Source organism: Halyomorpha halys, unplaced genomic scaffold (genome assembly GCF_000696795.3).
Source record: "Halyomorpha halys isolate HHAL.00 unplaced genomic scaffold, Hhal_1.1 Scaffold379.1, whole genome shotgun sequence".
Classification (NCBI taxonomy): Eukaryota; Metazoa; Arthropoda; class Insecta; order Hemiptera; family Pentatomidae; genus Halyomorpha; species Halyomorpha halys.
The window spans coordinates 749,430-771,421 of NW_027114859.1; the positions used below are offsets into that span (position 1 = coordinate 749,430).

The window sequence follows — 21,992 nt, forward strand, 5'->3', positions numbered from 1 at the left end:
AAATTTTAATGAGACAGTAAATATATTTAATTATATTGTTTATTATGTATTTTCATGATAAGTATGTTTTGTTTTTAATGAAGGGAATTATACTTGTGGTAATGTTTATCTGGTGAAATACCGGCTAGTAGGATTATTTGCCACAACAATACTACAAATGTTGGCCTAAGGTCAGTACCCTACGTATAGTCGCCCTGACGAGTAGCCTAAGTACAGTCGCCCAGTCCCTTTACTTCACTCACCAGACCTGCAGCGTGAGTTATCGGAGCGCCGCTTCGACGTCTGGGTCCACCGACGTTGATTAAGGCTATCGCCTCTGATCTTTCGGAACGGTACAAAAAAATTTTATAGCTAGCAATTTTTTTTTTATTGTAATTTTTAGTCTTTAGTTTTTTTAAAAATATAATAGTTAACATAGTTTTTTTTATTCTAAAATCAAAGGACCTTTTTATTTTAAAATTTGTTCTGGAGAGTTTCCTTTTTTAAAATTTAATTTATGTATTTGGTTTTATTTACTTTACAATTAATGTTTCTATCCGAGCCAGTTATTTATTTATTTTTTTAGTTAAGCTATCCGACAAGGAGAAAAAGTCAATTTGAGGTGGCTCAACAATATCATTAAAAAAATTGTAATTTCAGATAACGGCAAAAAGAAAATATATCAAAACTGTAACGTTATTTTAATTACTTTATTATGTATTTTTAAAATAAATAATGCTGGAGCAGTTTGGTATTCTATAATTTGAATTTATTGCCTTGGCCGTAGCTGTACTAACCGTAGGAACAGCTAACTGCTTGTGGTTCCCTTTATTACAATTACAATAACCACTGGCTGCGGCGGTGCCGAGCCGCACAAAGTTATTGCTCCCTTCTGTCAGCTCTTCTAATTTAAGCTCAAGAACGCCACCTATGAAATATTTCTTCGACCCATCGATGAATAAATTAAGGGTTTCATTATTACGTGCTAAAAATTAATGTTTTCACTATATTAAAAAAAGTATGAGCATTTAGCTTTGTTATTGTTTAGAAAACTGACGAAACGTGAGTTAATAGTATCGTAGATGGTTAAAAAAATACAGAGGAGGAAGAAAAGAGTTGGAATTCTGTTGAGTAAAGACTTTGATTTTTTTAAGAAAAGAGAGGATAAAAATTCTACCAGAAAAATTCAGAGAGAACTGAGCAGTTCAAGACCAAAAAAAGGCCAGGAGAGCAAAGTTGGTGAGAAAGACAGAAAAGGAGGGTAGTTAGAGTCCCATCATCTCAAGAAGTAGGATCTATAAATCCAAAAACATACCCTGGTTAGGCTTTGAAAGATTACTGCTGCACCCAGATAAATATGAGCTGCTAGTATTTAAATAGGTGCTGTTAAAGTCCAAAGAAAGATTGATTTTTAATATATTTTTTTTGTAATTAAAACAACTGCTGCCAGTTACTTGGTTAAAACACTTCATTAAGGCAGGCTTTCTATGTATGTGAGTGCTGTGGGCTTATGAATACCTCCAAGAACAGTTCAGAATGAGGAACTATTAAACATCGAGAGAAGCTAGTAGGGACTCCTAGGCAGTCTGCTCATGTTTCAATGCTCGATTCTCCATTAAGTCTTTGGGGTAGAGTATTGCAAGCGGTCATTATTCACTTCAATTTCAACTTCAGGCGCTTTTTAAAGTAAAGCTCTGCTGCTGTGTGCTGGAAAAGTGCCCCCAACAACTCCCTCCTTATAACACGCCGGCAACACAGGGTCAAGGAAGAATTGATGAAGTTCCTTGAAAGAAAAGATTTCACCTGCTTCGAGGAGGTCTATTGTGTTGACACCGACGGATCCGTAAGATATGCCGGATATTGTCGCATTTACAAAAATCGGAGGCACGGCTCTGGTTTTGGATCCGACGGTAAGATTTGAACGTAATGACCTCGAACAGGAAGGTGGAGTGGAAAGGGAGAAAATGGAAATATATGAAAAATGCGTCCCTTACCTTAAGGAAAAATTCCGCGAGAACTTGGGAGAGAGAGAGTTCACCGTGAGAGACCTCTGGTTTGGATCTCGCGGAACAATACCAGATAGAACAAGGAGCTTCTTAGAAGGCCTAGGTGTTAGCATCGGGGATATTGCGATCTTGGCGGAAAATATTATTTTGGACTCCTTGGGGATCATACACCATCACCTGCATGGGAATTAGCTTGGGGATTATTCATTGTTTTATTTTAATATGTCATGTCTGTCGATTTGTGTGTTTTAACTTATTTATTCATTAAATTATTTTATTTTATTAGTACTATTATTATTTTTTTAAACTTATTTATCCATTCAAGTGTTTCGTGTAACCGGCTTTTTATTATATTTTCCTTTGAATCTATGTGTTAGTATTGTTCTCGTAAAATATATTTATTTGTTCGTTTTTTGGTAAACTGATCTACTGCTGTGACTATTATTAATGGTCTGATCACACATTCCCGTCTAATAGTGAATTTGTTTAGCGGATCATTGGATAGGACCCAGAAGGGTGAATTCAGGAGGGCGAATTTGTTGATCGGGTGAATTAAAAATTGTGAAACAGTGAAATTGAATGGTGAAAACAGAAAAGGGAAAGAAAAAAAGGAATGAATTGAAATATTTGTATTTGGTGTATGAAATCGATTGTAAAAAAAAACCTGTAGGGAAGAAAAATGTTTTCTTTCTATTTTGTTATACCATGTAATTTATATATACTCGATTACGGATTGACAGTATGCTGTGAGATGTAGCAGCCTGATGTATTTGAGCAGCATAGATGAATAAAGTATTTCTCTCTCTCTCTGCTCGATTTAACTATCTTAAAGTTTCCTCTTCCCGGTTTATGCTCGACCATCCCCCCCTCTGCGTCGGAACGATTTGACGTGGGTCATAGTTTGGATTGCCAACTATCTGTTATTTCATTTTTCAGTGGAAGATTTACTTCCACTGACATCCTGCTTGGGATGTCGGAATTGCCACACCCTAATCTGAAAAAGCTGGTTAAGGAAGGCTGCATGCAACGTTCGCTAGCTTGTTTCGTGCGATCCTCACGTGACTCGAAACCCATATAAAGTAAGCATATTTTACTCGGATTCCGAATATTGATACAAGCCCATCATTTCATGATAGTTGGGTGTTTCGGGTAAATGTTCTTTCGAGAATTTAACACACTCAAATAGTCCATTATAATTACTATTTTGGTATGTGTTTACTGTTATATAGAAGTGGAGTTTTGAGCTATTGCATGGAAGTCGGTGGGATATACACTGCAGAATTTATGGTGTATTATTCTGTGGATTCAGTTGTTCAGTTATAGCTCTGTAGTCAGAAATAATAAGTAAAAAAAAATGGATGTTGGTAGGTGATGAAGTACAATCATTATAATAGTTTTAATAATATATCTTTTAATCATTAATAAGTAAATATTTATTTATATGTGTATATTTTCGTAGAATTTCGTTCCAAGACCTAAGGAAAACAATACTTTTATAAAGGGTCTTTGAAGTCACTAAGCTCTAGTTGCTCCGTTTTGAAACTCAAATGAAGTGTATGTCAGCCCATGAGTAAGGTATTTCAAGAGAATACATTTAAGTTAGATAAAAGGAAACTACAAATCAAAAACTTAAAATCCAGGATTTTAAACAACCTAAATCGGCCTAACCGTGGGACATGTAATATGGTTTAATAAAGAAGGTTGAGACAATGTGGATATTTTTTGTTGATATTGATAAAACTACCAGTATTGAACAAGATCATTTCTGAAGGGTATAGGTGTAAAATGACCAGAGTTACTTTTTTATACTTACTTTTGTTATTTTCAATAAAATAGGACAACTTACATTTACCTCATCTCCACTGACGCTTATCAGTTTTTTTGTAAGAACTCTTTCTATTTTATCAATCGGATCGCTTCCGAAATTATAAATAATTTATAAAAACGGCTATTTGTTCCGAAAAAAAAAATAGAAATCATCAAATATCTTATAAGTTTGTTGATATTTTTTGAAACATAAAACGTTATACGACACCAAAACATATCAAGTTCCAGGTTGAACCTAAACAAGATACTATCTCCCATCAGCTAATGAGAGTTTCATTCCGTTAGAAGAGATATTTTAAGAAAGTAAAACCTTAAAATGTTCGCCCTTGAGTAGGCGAAAACAATAACATTTTCTAATTGGAATAGTATATAAGGCCCATCTCAGCGTTGCCTTGTACCACATCCCCATTAGAGACCAAGATGAGCCCAATACTCGCCCTTATACTGTTCCTGGCAATTGCCACAGCACTACCACCTATCAATTATCGGGATATAGAAGTAGTATCTCAAGAAGATAGGAGGGACCACCTCGGTCAATTCGCTTACAGGTGAGTCGCCAGTTTGTTTTAATTTTATTTCATAGGTAAATGACTAAAATTCCTTACAATCTAAATTTGATATTTAGAACAACGATTTTTAAAAACATTTTAAGCAAATGGTAACCATTTTTTTTTTCTTTAAAACTGGTATTAAACAGTTCTCTGAGATACTAAAAAAAAAAAATTCATGGCTACATTTTTTCATCCTTTATTGAAATCCATTACATGTTTTTCGGACTTGTTTGTGACATATGTTCAATTAACTGTCTTGATTAGTTTTTTTTATTGTAGTTTAAAAAAAAAAAAAATAGTTTCCTTTTTTGAAATTGTACAATAAAGTGGGTATACAGTTGTGGAAAATCATAATTTTTAAAACTAATTTTTTAACTTCCAGGATCCATTAAATTTAAACTTCATAAACTAGTTTGTACTTTCTCTTAAATATATAATAATTATTTGGTAGAGAGAAATGTTGTCCTCAAGGTAAATATACGTTTCATGTTTCCCAGAGTTCTAATAACTAAGTTTCGCTAAATGATCTCTGTGTATGTTTGTGATCCTAGCTCAGAATCAAACCTTAAGAAACTGATATTCTGTTTTTAATGCAGATATATGATTGGGACTTTATATAAACTTTTTCGTCATGATGCATTAACTGTAGGCCCTTCTTCTTATTACAGATTTTACATTCTCCGTTCTCGAAAACGGCTCAAACAATTTTAATTAAAATTGTTTGTGTAAATGCAACTGGCAATGATAAATCGATTTTGACGAAAATGTATATATACAAAACTACAAGGACCCAGGTTTGTATCCAGCTGTAGAAGATTATTTATTCTGTTACTATAGCCGTGAGTCAAACATGTGGATTCGGGAGCCCACCAGGGACCACCAAGTCTCATAAAGTGGCTATCTATGATTGAGAAAAAGTCGAGTGATCAAATCATCTCCTCGACACAACCGTTGGTCTAGTAATAGTGGGGTTGCAGCGATACAGAATTATTTCTTATATATATTTTATGAACTATGAAATAATTTGATAATTAACTAAAGGAGACTTTTTTTCATTTATATGAACTTTTTTTTAAATTATTTATTTAATGTAATTTACAACTGTACAAAATAATACAATAGGTAAATATGTAGTATGTTTCATATACACTTGAAAATCTTGGGAAGGAACCACTTGGGTGGTACTTCAAACATTAATTTAAATTAGAAGGTCCCGTGGCCATCTTCTTTTCAGACGTCTCGGAGGATTATCAGGGATTGTTAAGGATGAAAGATTAAGAATTAATGGGTTAGGATGGTTAAGGAGTTTGGAATGAAAAGACGCATATCTGTTTTGGGTCGAATCTGCAACGAATGGGATGTTAAGGTCTTTGTGAATGAGTTTATTTGTGACGTAATAAGGAGCATCAAGGATTTTACGTAAGGATTTTGTATTGTAACGATTGGATCCGGGAAGAATTTGATGGTTTGGTGGAGCCCCAGAGCTCAATTCCATATGTCCAAATTGGTCTGATTATTGTAGTGTATACTAATTTTTTGTAGTGAATGGGAAATTTAGAGCGTTTGTCAAGTAAGTGTTGTAGCAATCGGAATCTACGAGCAGTTTCTTGTCGTTTCAGTCTTGTGTGTGAATTCCAAGTAAGTCTCTTGTCAAGATTGAGTCCTAAGTATCGAATCTGTTCAACAGTTATATGAACTTAATGATAATATTCATATCTTCTTAAATTTTGTCATAATAACTACGAAAACATATTAATTGATTTTTTCACAAAGAAATTGGATGGAAAATATAAAGATAAAAGATTAACATCGTGAAAAATAAATCAATAACATGCCATTTCGAAACTAATAAGGATTAATTTAAACTAAAAGTGGAATACTAAAAGTCATGCGTGTGATAAAAGATGTTTGACGCGTACACGAAATTTTTTTCATAGACAACAAATCTCCTAGGAGGTGCGGGACCAATATGCATTCGTTTACATCACCTATATGGGTAATCTGACACTTTATTATATAAAAAGACTGAAAACTAACTGATTCAGGCTATATAAGTTCATTAAAACCATTGACTACAATATAGTCTAAACCAATGGTTTAATTTGAATCTTAGATGTAGAAAATTTATATTTTTTAAAAGCAAATCCCACTAACGGACTTGTCAATTATATTAATAAGGGACATTGAAAGCTGAGTTGAATAGGGCGGTGAAATATTGACAGTAAACTCGGTAATGAGGCTTGAAATAACAGAACCACTTCAAGCCTCAACACGGCTCTTATTGGAAATCAAAGCCTTTTCATTATCGTTTTATCCTAATTTGTGCATTATTCAGGCATGCTGAATGGGAAGGTAATATCTTATTTAATAACGAAATTCATGTTAGTAATTGAAATAAATATCATTTATAATTACTACTATACTATTGTTACTATAATAAGTCGGTTGTGAATTCACTAATACTTTCAAACATAAATAATTTAAATTATTTTGGTTTAATAACTATTTTTTTTTTACATTTTTCCTAAGATTACACTTCAGAATCATCACTTTACCAAAACATTATTAGTAAATTTCCCAATTTATTTTTAAAATAATATGTTATTTTAATACAATGTGGACATCAATTATCATATTTTACAGTATAATACATTTTTAAATAAATTAATAATTTGTTCTTTATGATATTGATCTAAACGGAATAAGAAGAAAGTCTATCCACATTTATATATTAATGAAAACTTTTTTTTTTATATGTCATGAATTTGCGAAATATCTGTAATTGATGGAAGAAAACGGAAAAAAAAACTGAGTTCATTTTTTTGTTTCAGAACACCAAAAAATAATAAGTCAAAAAATAAGCCATAATTATTAGAATAAATCTCATAAAGTTTCTTTTTTTGTATACCTATGTTTTTATTAAAGAAATTATATTATGCCCAGTTACTGAAACATTCTTTTTTATAATTCTTTAGGCTTGATGTCTATCAATTCATATTCATTCATTAAATCAGGCTAAAAAAAATCCTTGGAAATAATATTTGTTATTCAAATAATATTTATAACTTTTATTTAAGCCGAGCTAAAGGATTATTGCTATGTCCGGATTAACTGTAATAATTGTTTACGTTAATCCTCCTTGTTTTTAATACCAGAGTATAGCAGTTGCCCCTCCGCCACGTTCATGCAATCTTTTGTTGCTGGGAGTTCACGGTATGCCGCTGCCGTTATACGAACATTTGTCTTGGGTTCTCTCCGTGTGGTCAGTGCCAGCTGCCCATAAACCTCTTCTGGCTCATCGAGTTCTTATTGGTAAGATATCGTTTGGTTTCCAAGGAAGAGACCTAAGAAGTTGTACCGTCGAAAATAAGCACTTCCGAATGACTTTTAAGTTCCTGATATGTGCACTAAAAATATTTTTTTTTTTTTTTTTTTTTTTTTTTTTTAATAATTTATTTATTGATATTTACAACTGTATACACATATATACAACAAGTAAATTTGCTGTAGGTGACATAGTGACATGATAAAAACATGTGGAGAATCTACCCATTGATAGAACTCCAAAAACATTTCTAGAGGAGAAGATCTCGAGGCCATCTTCTTTTCAGACGCCTAGGAGGATTATTAGGTAATGAAGGAGAAGCCAGGTGAGAAACAAGTGGATTTGGGTGGTTGAGAAGTTTATTATGGAAGGAACGGTATCTGGTTCTGGCCAAATCGGCAACATATGGAATATTGAGGTCCTGATGGATGACTTGATTTGTGACAAAGTAAGGAGCATTAAGGATTTTACGAAGGATTTTGGACTGTAAGGATTGGATTCTGGAGGAATTTGATGGTTTAGTGGAGCCCCAAAGCTCAACTCCGTATGTCCAGATAGGCCTTATAATAGTCATGTAGATCAGTCTTTTGTAATGGATTGGCAATTTAGACCGTTTGTCTAGTAAATGTTGCAATACTAAAAATATAAATATATTTTATTCAATTTAATAAATAGTGATCTACGTTGATTATAGAAATCACAAATTGGTTGTATACTCAATTTAGATGTTCTGGATAGCCACATGTCAGGACCAAAAATTTCCTAGACGATCCTACAAAAACGTACTGCATATTTTCTTTTTTTTTTTAGAAACGTTTTCTCTGATTGCTATTAAAATTCAGATGGAAGGTTTTTTTAGAATGCAAGTGAGAACAGCAACTTTATTTCTCCGAAAAAAAATGTTTTATCCCACTTTACACTAGTATTGTGGATAATAACATACTAATGGATATTGTTTCAAGAGTAGAATAAAAAAAAAGAAAAATTTTCCAAATATAAAATTAGCATACACAAGATACCTTCTTTAATATTTTACATAAAATATATACAATGTAAAATTCCTATCTTATTTAAAAAAGAAAAATTTTCCAAATGTAAAAATCTATATTTAAATACACCTTACGTAAATAATGCTTAAATAAATCTGCATAAAAACAAAAAATATTTCACTTCAGCATTTAGTCGGTCTTAATTGTGTAACCAGATCATACGTTACTGCCAACTATATTTTTCTAAACCTCCCAAGTAAAATATTATTTTGTTTTATATGAAAATTTGTGTTTAATGGTTTTTCAAAATACTAAGATTATTTTGAAGAACCTGAAATATTATGACATCTCGGGAGAAAGTTCTATTTTTTTTTTTTAATATTTCACTTCAAAATATCTGAATAAATATAATGAACTAATTTAAAAATAATTCTCTGGGTGGAGCTTGGCAATCACGTAGCAATTGTAAATACTAAACTTTACCATTTTCGTTATGATGTCAAATTATATTTATAAATAAATCATCTTTTAACAAGAAATATTTTTATGTGTCTGTCATTTTTACAGGTTCAGTAAATATCTAAGTAAAATGTATGGAGAGTGAGAAAGAGAGAAGGAAAACAAAGCAATAAGCGGTGACTATAGAGCCACTATCAAAGGATGAGTAAGCGGAGAGTATTGGCCGATTATTTGGTTGACTGTCATCAGTCAAACTGTCAGCGATTGGTCAAATATTCAGAATCAGATATTCCCTGGCTTGCCATTGGCTAAGCCCCGCATTGTAAACTCCCCACCACCGTAATAAAGTCCAGTAATCACAAGTTCCTTTTACTGTCCCATTTTATTCTATTGCTCCGTCTTCTCTTAACCTCACTCTTAGCAATCTTCTTCCCGAATTTCACTCCTGTTTCTTTTATTTTCTTTTGGAGTTATTTATCCTCAAGGTTTCCTCGAATTGTTTCGTTAAGGTCAACGTATTTTGTTGTCGAAAACAATATAAAAAGGATCATTTTAGAGAAAAATAACTATAAAATAAAACTATCTAATATAATAGCCAAGAAGAAATTATATCACTGACTTAAGGATAAAGTTGAAAATTGTATCCCATTGATTTTTAAAGTACTACCAGTACGTCTTCAGAAAGCTATTTCAAAACATCTTTTAGAGAAACCTAAAAATTAATCAAAAAACCATTATCCAAGAACCATTTCACTAATTCTGTTAGACTCGCAACCTGTTGAAAGGTTTTTGGGATAATTACAGGCTAATGATCATATAAGAATTTCTAATAGATATTGAAATGTTTATTTTTCCTTAAGAGTATCTTGTTCCGTTCTACTTTCCCTGGTTATAAATATTTCAATATATTTAGGGAAGTTGCCGTCCGTCACTTAAGTCAATACTGTTTTTAAGTTCGTTACTTAAAATATTTATTGTACCTCACAAAATTTTTTTTATTTATTTTTTTATCGAGTATCGTGCTTTTCAACCCTAAACGATTATTGAATTTTACACGTCTACAATGCAGTCTTCCTTTACAGATACCTATTTGAAGATGGGACCGAGATAACGGAACAAGGAGCACTGAAGAGGACCCCGGACGGTAAGGACAACGTCCTGGTGAAGAAAGGATCCTACAGATACATGTCACCAGAAGGACAAGAGGTGAGGGTGGACTACATCGCCGATGAGACAGGCTACCATGCTATTAGCAGCAGTATACCCCAGCCGGTTCAGGCCACCGTACGCTGATATATTTGACTGATAATGTTTAATTGTAAATGTTTTGTTTGTAATAAAATAAAAGTAAACAAAAAAGATTTTTTTCATTTAAACCTGTGAAATTAAAGACATTATACAGTTCCTACTTATTTATTCAAGGTGGTTGCAACTTAATAACAACTTGGTAATTATTTTTTATGTTTTGAACTAAATACACCCCTGTCAAAGAATACACTGGCAGTGAACTTGTATATTGTGGGTGCAAACTCAAAGTGGCATATCTGCAAATTTTTCCAACTGAAAATTTGTGGTATTTTAATATGCTTTTTTTCTTCTAAGAAACAATATGGCGTAACAATGGCCATTTTAAGTGGATATTCTTTAATCAGAAAAGAAACTAAAATATTTGGTATGAAAAAATTTACTCACCAAAGACCTCAGCAATCTGCAGAACCTGCGAAACGAGTAAAATATAGATATTAATGATGTAACATTAAAGTTTTTTTTTAATAATATAAAAATAATAAACTGTGTGTGTGTGCGGGCGTGCGTGCGTGTGTGTGTGTGTGTTTAAGCATTGTATACTGGAGTGAGTGAGTTAATAATTTTTGTCTCTTCGAAGCCGTGGATGTAGAGGAGTTGATGACATGATGAAAATGGGATAATATCATAATATACGGGAGTACATGATTAGAAAAATGGGAATAATTGTAGAGACCAAATCTGAAGCTGTAGGTGTGAATGCCAATTTATTTTATTGTTACTTAGATTTAATTGTTCTGTACATATTTTTTTTTTTTTAATCAGTTTTATTTGTTATATTTTTGATACAAATTTCTACCAGTCGTTGTCTACACACATAGTCCACTGACATCTACAAAATCAGTTTTAACGCAATCCTCCCATCTACAATGCGATCTACCCCTCGGACGTTTATCCGTAGGTTCAATGTATATTAACATTTTAGGAATCCGTTCGTTACGAAGTCCCACAACCTCACACGCCCATGTTATAAGCCGCAATGATATAAATTGAATTTGAGTATATTGACCGGGTGCAGTTCCATTAATTCAGCGTTGTGTAGTCTTCTAAATTCTCCAGTTAACTCACCCCATTTCGGTCTGAATATTTTACGTAATACCTATATTCCCAATAATCTTAAGGCGCAAATAATCTCTTTGTAACTGCTAACCATGTATTTATTTCGAGACTTAGTTCGTTACTTGAGTTTATCAACGTAGTTTTATCTATTTTTATAGTTTCCTTGTTCTCACCTAATAATATCCAAAAACTAACTTACTGAAATTACTATCATGTAAATGTTTAATTTTACCTATTGCATTTTTAGGATATAATTATCCTTAAAATAAACAAAAGTTGCTATTATGCAATTGTCCACAGAAAGAGAAATAAATACGTTTAAGCCAAATATTTTGTTTAACACCGCCCTGCTCTAGTACCAAATCTCACTATTGTTGCAAATAACTTTCTCGATTAGTTTATGCTCATCAGAAATATTGCATCTCCATTGTATATATTATACAATATATAGTTTATTATACAAACCTATAGTTTGCACTAATAAATGCAGTTTACAGAGATATTTTATTAATACCGCTATTTCTAACAAAACTTTTAATAGCATTGAGTTGTTTTCAGTTTCAACTGGTTAAAGAGAAATTTTATTAATATTGCTATTTCTAACATCATTATTAATAACATTTTGTTGTTTACAGTTTACACTGGTAAATAGCGACATGGTATGTTTATTTTTCATGAATCTCATCCTACAAACCAAATAACGCTGCTAATGGACAAAACTCATTGACCTGTTATTGTTAAATAAACATTTTCATTAATTAACTTTAACTCAAAACAATTTAACGATGTTACTATTGTTTGTTCTCTTTTTAGATAATATTTTTAGTATAAAGATATGTGATTACATCAGTGGCAGTACGTGTTTTACTATTGGCAGCCCTTTATTGTGGGCTGAAAAAAATTCTCATTAAAACAGTCGGGAAAAATCAAGGCCGCTGATTAGTGAACGTACATGTTTTAGACCAGATTTGAATCCAAAATAAATTCCGGAAGTATATTAGTAGATGATAAACTAATTATATAGTATAACAACAGCGATTCCGGATGTCTCATGTATAAATATATTGCGGCTTATCTGTCTGAGGTCTTTGGCACCAATCCCTAGTATGATACTTCGTGCGTCGATGGGAGACAATGGTGAACACCGAGTATATCACTCTCTCTTAGATGTGGCTCGTGCAGAGGTTGGCCAATAAGTCCTTAAGGAGGATCCAGATGTTGGCCACTCGCCACGAATCGGAGGCTTGTACAAATGCTCGGTAAACAAAGAGCAGGTCATCCACATGTCAGTGTTATTCAGAGAGGCAAGCATGGCGGACGTACTAGTGGTTTCAGCCATTGCACTTGGATTGTATCATTTTTATTACAAAAAAATAAGATGAAAGGAAATTAAATATAAATAAATAAGATTAAATATAAAACTTATTATAAAAAGTACCAACAAACACCTTTAACCTCCTAACAGCTCTCAGTTGCAACTAGACAAAGAACAATGTTGGAGATGAGACACGAGCGAGACGTTATTATTATAATGTATAGGAAAATGGTCAGGGTTGCGGTCAAAGGAGAAATAAAAATAGTTTACAACTATTTATTTTGCGACGTTTCGCCCCACTTTGCAGGGCTTCATCAGGGCTAAAAAGATACAAAATGATACAATGATAAGAATACAAATACAAAGATAAGATACAATGATAAGAATAAAAACAAGTAACAATGGCAAGAGTAAAATTTCTTAAAAGAAGCGTGGAGAGGTGCCAACCTTTTTTTTTTTTTCCCCCTTCCCCGTATTGTTTTTGTTTTATGAGTATCTCCTGTACTTTTTTAGCTTTATATTTTACGTATTTTTATAAAGAAATTTTACTCTTGCCACTATTACTTGTTTTTATTCTTATCATTGTATCTTATCTTTGTATTTTTATTATTATCATTGTATCATTTTGTATCTTTTTAGCCCTGATGAAGCCCCCAAAGTGGGGCGAAACGTCGGAAAATAAATAATTGTAAACTATTTTTGTTTCTCCTTTGACCGCAACTCTGACCATCCTCCTATACATCACTTTTTACGTTTTTTACTATATATACATATATATTATTATAATGGTTTGTTTCTCTCCACTAATATTGTATCTAAAGTGAGAAAACCCTTTCCTGAAAGTAGAAAACGATTGGTGGTTTCGGTATCGAACCTTAGGGTTCAATAAGCCTTCATTATTATTGTTATATTGTTTGGTATAAATTTTTTATGTTGATTTTGTTATTTTTGGTAAATGTTGATAGTTTTACTATTTTGGATTTTTAATCGACCGCCGCAAACAAATATTCCATTGCCGTATTAATTTTTTGTTCTGATGCTGTATTTGCATTCTATTAAATTAAGAACAATTCAGAAATGTTAACTCCAGACGAAACTATATATGTCAAAACTAAATAATTTATGTTTATATTATATGAATAGGCTTCAGTAAACAAATTTACAAATAAAACTTTTATGGTATATTAAAATGTATATGAATAAAACTTTTATATTCTGTACGCAATTTCCTATTTGCCCATATCAGGAGTATCTGTTTCATTACCTATTTTCAGGGAAATAGTAAAAGCTTTTAGAGATATAAAATATTTATTTTCCTGGCCTGGTATTCTTGATGTTTTGTTTTCTCTGCATAAATACTGACTGCTCCATAATTTCGTTAGAGATAGGAATGACTAGATTACTTTCCATTTAGTATTTTCGGAATTATACCCATTTTGTGAGTATTTTTAAAAGTACACATGCAGCCTTAGACATATATTAATGAATTACTAAAAGTACTCGTTGTTTATATCTGATTACAAAAAATACTCAGCTAAATCATTTAAGTACTTAATTAATTATTAAGATCAATTCTAATGTAACTACTGATCTAATTAAATAAATATTGATAATAATTATATAATTTATATTTTAATCATTAAATTAATTTAGACACTCATTTCGGTATCGATCTGTTATCTTTTAAATTTTCTTCGAGTTAACACCCAACACCATTATTGATGATACGGTTTAAAACCTTGAAAAGAATAAATTTCAAATTCAGTAACAAACAAAACACAACACATTGGTACAATATTTTCCACATATCACTGCTATAGTTGATAATGTAGATAGGGGGCTATTGTTAAGGGGTTTACGTGTGGTAATTATTTTACTGATACTATCTACTATCACGCTAGATGTAGGGCGACTGTATTGTTACGACAGTAAAAGCTGTTATAGCTGTATACCTATCAATATAACTATGAAACTCTATACGCTATAAGAGCAAGCAAGAACCAATCAGTTTAGTTCGAACAGGTAGGTTACCTTTAGATAATCTTCCTTCCCTCATCCCCCCATACGCCAGAAATAACCTATCAAAGGGTAAAATAAAAATTGCTCTAAGGACTAAAATTGTGCGATACACGTGACAGTTACTTAATTGGTATTACATGTACTTTCGACATAACAGAATTAGTGCATTATCATTACAAAATGGAAGTACCTAACAGTGTCGCGTCAATGGTTGACAACTGATACATGAAACTACTTTTTTACAACTAATACGGGTAATAAATTTGATTCTTGTACTAATAAAAAATGAAGGGAATAGAAAGTATTTACGAGGTGAGTGTAAGTATAATTTAAGTGAAATACTGATTAAAGTACTAAGTGCAAGGATTGTGTAAAAATATGAGCATAAAACTGTGTATTCGGAGTACTTCCATATCTCAGGTATTCACAAACAAATGTTTAGCAAAATTTATTTTAAAATATCTTAAATATTCACATTTAAGTTGTATTGATTGAAGATGCCGTAATATTGGAACATGTCCTAGAAATACTACCAAACTTGATATCGTGGCGAATCCGGAGAAGGTAGAGTGGTTAATCTCTTCTCTGAGAACAGGAGTTTAAATTAAAGGGATATATGTACGTATTCCTGAGAACATTCTGATGTGAACTAATTGCAGATATTTAATTAGTTACACCGTATATTTAGTTAAATCGTTTTAGCATTGCGATGAGGATTTGACACTATGTTATTATGCTACATAAATATCGTAATATTCTTGAATATGTAATTGAGATGAAGGTAACAAAAATATGGTCACCTCTGATTGTAAATAAATATGAATTTGTAGAATTAAAACTATTTCTAGGAGTAATAACTGTTTCCTCAAAATGTGTAATAAAAAAAGAAAAAGATATTTGTCATATCGGCAATGAGCTAGTGATACTTTCTGTTATAGTACAAGAACAAGAATCTCATTTGTTTTTTTTGCTTGAATGAAAACTATGATGAGACGTACTAGTCAAAATTGACGAGTCTGCCAAGCATAGAATACAAGTTGGCTGCTGTTTAAAAACGTTTAAAAAAAATTAACTTTTCTTTTTGGAGCTCCATATCTTTAAAAGTATCAACAACACTAGAAAACCTAGGAGAGCATCATTTAAATAAGATAAATATGCTAGAATATGAGTAATAATAGAGATCACAGGACAAGTTAATATTCCAACAATTGGAAATTAACAATTTGTGAATTTATTTTATCAAATATTAAAAAAACTACTACTCCTACGGATATATACCATTATAAACTACTTTGAAATACATTTAATTAGTTTTAATTTGAATGCTGGCAAACATCTGAACATCTTATGGTTCCAGAGATATATTTCTTTCCGAACAACTAGGAATCAACTTGTTGCGAATTCATTTTGTCTACTACTTTTACGAAGATAAATGTCATAAACTACTTTATAGTACATTAAACTAAGTCTCATTTGAGTGTTAATAGAAATTTGTACGTCGAATGGTTTTTGAGTTATAGATTTCTCATAATAAATACAATAACTACTGATCTTTTAGTACATTTTCTTATGAAATGTTGCTTTTTAATAAGCTATATCGCGGGAACAATAGAATGTAAATAGCTCAATTATGGCTTATATTTTAGCAAATTTACTTTAAGTTAAATGATCTCTTATGTTTACAAGTGTTGTTGGTAGTTTTAACAATAAATGAGATTTTTTTTAAAGTTTTGATACAGACGCCATTTTTGTTATTGTCCTTGTCTATATTCAATTTTTGGAATTGATTACCTATCTCAAATTTGAATTTATTTTGGCGAATATCTTGAAAAATACTACTTCTACGATGATAAACGTTGTAAACTACTTTATAGCACATTAAACTAGCTTTAATTTGAGTGCTGACAAACGAATTCTAGTCTTATTATTCTTGAGGCATCCTTTTTTTTTTTATAAATCAAACATTTTGTCTGAACAACAACAAATCAACATGAATTTTGTTTTGGCAAATATTATAAAAATGATCACTTCTATGACGATAAACATCATCAAGCTACTTTATAGCATATTTAACTAGTTTTAATTTGAGTGCTAATAGATATCTGTACTGAGATATAGATTCCTAAAATAAATACACTAACTACTGACTTTTCTGTATTTTTTTTTTTTTTATAAAATGATGGTTTGTAAAAAAGAAGATCTCCAGAACTATTTAACGTAAATAACTTATATTTGAGCAAATTTATTCTACTTTAAATTATGTTTTATAAGATGTGATAGGATATATGGAGCTCGGAATAAAAAATTAATTTTATTTAACGTTTTGAAAGAGCTATAATTTTTGCAGGTAGCCTGATTTGACAGGCAGACTCTCATTACTTTATTAGCCATACAATACAGACTAAAAAAAATGCTATCAAAGTTTTCATGAAAATATGGCGATTTATTCGTACGGGCTCTGGAACTCGTTTAATAGCTTTGAATTGAACCTAAGTTTTTCCTCGTCATATCGTACTTTTTGTATCCCTTGTTTTCTTTCTACCTCCATGATACTAAAATATGGTGCGATTTGACGAATCAATATCAATTTAACATCATCTTACAGATTATATGATAACATTTAGAGATCATAATATAAAAGTTCCTCCACAGATCACTCCTATGAAGATAAACGTCATAAACAAATAAGATAAAAGTCCTAAAACAAATTTACAAACTACTGACTTTTCTGTAATTTGTTTTATAAAAATAAAGGTATGTAAAAAAATAGATCTCGGGAATTATTTAACGTAAATAGCTGATATTTGAGCAAATTTATTCTACTTTAAATGATGTTTTATCAGATGTGATAGGATATATGGAGCTCGGAATAAAAAATTAATTATTTTTCCAGGTAGCATGATCCGACTGGTAGAATCTAATTTCTTTATTGGCGAAGCTACAAAGATTCAAAAAAGTGCTATTAAAGTTTTCATCAGTGATGTTGATTTTTTGGCACGGACTCTCGAACTCGTTGATAGCTTTGAATTGAACCTACATTTTTTCTTTTTTTTTTTCTTTTAGAGCTCCGCATGAAATTTTTATTTTAACATTTCGAAATAGCAACCATTTTTTTATTCCCTCTACCTATACTTGGCAGTATCATCCATTTAGACTAGTAGTTATACATAGTTTTCATTAAACTAATAAAACCTTTGTCATTAAAAAAATACTACCTTCTTTCTCCTCTCGGCCTCTTGTACTATTAGTAAATAAAGTATACATGGCAAATACGATCAAAACAATATATTTCTTTAAATTAAATCCAACATTTTGTTTACCACTTTGCTTTGACTTAGCTCAATATAGAATATATAGTAAAGAAGAGTATTGTGATCGTGAGAAACCATGGATTTGAGTTTTTAATAAAAAAATATGTGCACCCTAAACCCCCAAAAAACTGGTCTCGAAAAATGGTACGGATACGGTTCGTATGAAACTGAAATTGCATATTTAATGTGGGTAATACTTTTATTCTGTAACCATATATAAAAATAAAGAGGTTTGAAAATTTAAAAAAAAAAAAGTGGGTATATAACAACAACCTGGGATGTGACAACTTTTTCGCTAAAATCTACCATTGTTTCTCGTTTTCTCTTAAACAGCTCAAAAGATTTTGATCCACCTAAACATATCAATGTAAAATTAAATCATATTTAATATCAGCTAGTATAGAAATAGTCTGACAGGGCATAAATAACGAATTTTTTTTTTAAATCTTCCTTCGCGGACATGGGCATCTACGCTTCCAGCATAAAGCCTTAACCCACGCTCAAGACGCTGCAGCCACTATCACTGATGCGCTTAAAAGTATTGGGGCTAGAGTGAACCCTGGCAAAACGGACGCCATCGTGATTTCGTTCCAAAAAAGGAAAGAAGCCACTGGCTACCACCTTCAAAGTTGACGAAGTTGTCCAGCAGATCTCCACCTCCATTCATACTGGATAGGGATGGTTAGGGATGATGCTGGTGAGGTGCTTCTCCAGCCACCTTCGGGACAGACTCTACTGGCCCGCCAGAAGACCTACAGAATATATCATCAGCTCAAGTCCCCGCAACTCTCTCTGAGATTGAAGCTGCAGATATATAAGGTCATCATCAGACCTATAATGCTTTATGGTGCACTCCTGCTGCGGCAACTTTACTAAATCATGCTCGAAAAGCTGCAGAGCTATCAGAACTCCGTCCTCCGACGGATTGTCCGAGGTACATCACTGCAGAGTGCTAAAAACACCTTAATTCACCAAGAACTCCAGCTTCCCTCTGTGCTGGAGTATATAGGCCGAAGGCACATCAAATTCTTTGATGGGCTGAAGGCCTGTGCCAACCCACTCTTCAGGGAAGACCTGGGAGGTGGTGGTCCTCGCCGAGGGAAGGACTTCAGTCTGATGTCACCACACCATCACCAGCTGGTATGGTCCCTCCCCAAACTTTGTAACCCCCCCACCGGCTATCATGACACATTTGTAAACCCGCCTTCAGTGGATCATGTCAACTTTTCTTATAATACCATACGGAAAAGCAAGATCTAATTTAATAATGTGTATATATATTTGTATTTTCGGTATAATGTAAATTTTATATATTAAAAATAAAAAAAATAAATTTTCCTCCAAAGTTCCTTTAATTATGTTTATTTGAAAAACAAATTGTTAGCTATAATTAAATATGGATAAATACAAAGTAATTAAGAATGTTATAAATAAATAAGGGAGAAAAAAAAAAGAAAGTAGAAACATTTCGATTTTGAACGGGAAAAACCGAGATCATCCGATCCTGAACGATTGCTTAATAGCTTCATTATATTTTGTTAAAATATTGTACTCTTGGTAGAAACAAAATTTGTATTAACGATTCCAGCCTCGAGAAATCATAAAACATCGTTTCATGAAAGGAGAAAAAAAAATTTTTTTTGTTCATATATTCGCCTTCAGTTTTCCTAAGATTTTTTTTCTCAAAATCAAAAATCAAAAAAAAATAAGTATAAATTCAACACAAGCACATGTTTTGTGATGTGTGCATCGCACAATATTTTCAAACAAGAGAACGCTTCGTCCACTGAATGATTAATAATAATATAAAAAATATATATAATTTATTTCAGATAGGGTCGAACAAATCTATAGATAGATTTGCAGCTCACCATCATATACTTTATGATAACAAAATACGCAGTTTGGTATAAAGATGCCTACAAATAACATGTAAACAGAATTTGATATTTGTTATGTTTACCAAAATTATGCCTACCCTAACTGCTAATTGGATTTAGTAAGGCAATACCACTGAAAGCGGTTCGATGGGTTTTCCACGAAGTAACCATTTGAGTGCTTTCATGGTGGAGAAAACCAGGGCATCCTTATCCCATCAAATAACAATTAAATAAGTCCAGAATAAATAAAGGTCGAAAATAAACATTTTAGTTCGTTGTTCAGAAAGATACGATGGAAACTCAACTGAATTCTTCTTCACTGAATTTAGGTTCCAATTATTTACCTAATATCTGAACCAATTACATTGAGTAATACCTGGAAATATGGCGACCAGTTCGCATCAATATTATTCTAAGATATTATTAAATCATGATAACTGGTTAATTTAGCTAAAAAGTAATTTTATGTTACTTAATAACAGCCAAAAAAATAATTTTTTTCACTTTTTGGAGATTCCGAAGCCTACAGCCTCTCAAGTAGCTTCTTATTAAAAACAGAATAGGATAAGATCACATAAACGTAAACTAGACACAACAAATCTCACATTAACAGTTTAAAAAAACGTTTAATTAATAATAACTTAATTATGTGAATTATATTGTCTAAAATATAAATAATTTAAATTAATATTAATAACATTACCATTTACAAATGTCAAACAGATATTTTTTGTTTAAAATGATGTAAACAAAGTGAACTCTCTGTGTATCTTGAGTAATAAACATATATAATTAGTTATCACATCTAGTTATACCATGCTTAAAAGACCCGTAGGTTGCCGTGGCACATGTAGCTCTTTTGGGATAATAGAACGTCTCTTTGATAAAAATTAGAACAAATGTGAATATTTTTTTTATTGTTTCTAGGGGAAGTCCTTTTGAAAGAGAACTAGTCCATTATACCAAAGACGGGTGGTTATCTAGAAGTAATATATGATTATAACCGAAGTAGTAGGGTAAAGTTCTCATTCTGTGGGACCGTCACGAAATAAAAGTCAACTTTTCAGGCCGGATTCCTGACAGTTGCAGATCCGAGATAGCTAAGACAAACGACTCAACTCCCTTGGCTATAAATGGCCCTAAAGTGAGAAAGGAGCTGTGTAACTGTAACTATCTCTAACGCCCAAATTTGAATCCAGCTAGTGCAGATAATTAATCATTCTGTAATTTTGGCCATAGGACAATCCCCTATAGGATTGGAAGCCCGCCTGGCACTTACCCAATCTGTAGAAAGTTTGTATCCTCAATCAGGGGAATAAGCTGGCGATTAAGTAAGATCCTGACTAAATTACCTCCTTGCTGCACCGTTGGTTCAGAAAAAGTACGTTCTTAAAATATGGACTTAGCTTATGAAAATTAAAATAAATATCTAACTACTTTTGTTGTAAATCTAAAAAGAGAAAAACGGTCCTTAACTTTTTTCTTTTTAGCGGTAGAACCCTATTTCTTGAAGTTAAAAATGGCAGAACCCTTCAGAAAGATATAGAAAAATGATGGAGCATCTACATTATAATTTGATACAAATAAAACGATCCACCGTTTTAGCTAAGAAAGGCTAGAATACCTAACAAACACCTGTGCAAAGTTAGGAGAAAATCTACGATAGTAAGGTACGAAACTGTGTTGAGATAACGTGAAATGACCCATTCCTCAGTGTAGTTAGATTTCGCAGATCTATGGAAGATCCAAGCGAAACTACGTTTGGGAACCACAGCCTTAGATCGACAGTAAATTCAAAATCATAATACTATCTGCTATAAAAATGTATAGAAATTTAAATTTCAGAAAATGTCAGTTGGCAGTTGTACTAATCTAATGAACTTAGTAGATGATCGCTAAATATTTACTCAACAAACAGATCGCATGCGATAAAATTAAACACGAAATAGTTACAGGCACGGAATACT

At 32.0% G+C, this 21,992-nt stretch overlaps 1 long non-coding RNA gene across 1 annotated transcript in view; it reads right to left on the bottom strand.

Moving 5' to 3' along the window:
• LOC112210107 (uncharacterized) overlaps window positions 1–21,992 on the bottom strand; it is an 807,761-nt gene that overhangs the window by 695,583 nt on the left and 90,186 nt on the right. Inside the window, exon 2 of the long non-coding RNA XR_010844680.1 lies at window positions 10,829–10,853. This is a non-coding gene — a long non-coding RNA (uncharacterized lncRNA). The remainder of the gene's footprint in view (window positions 1–10,828; window positions 10,854–21,992) is intronic.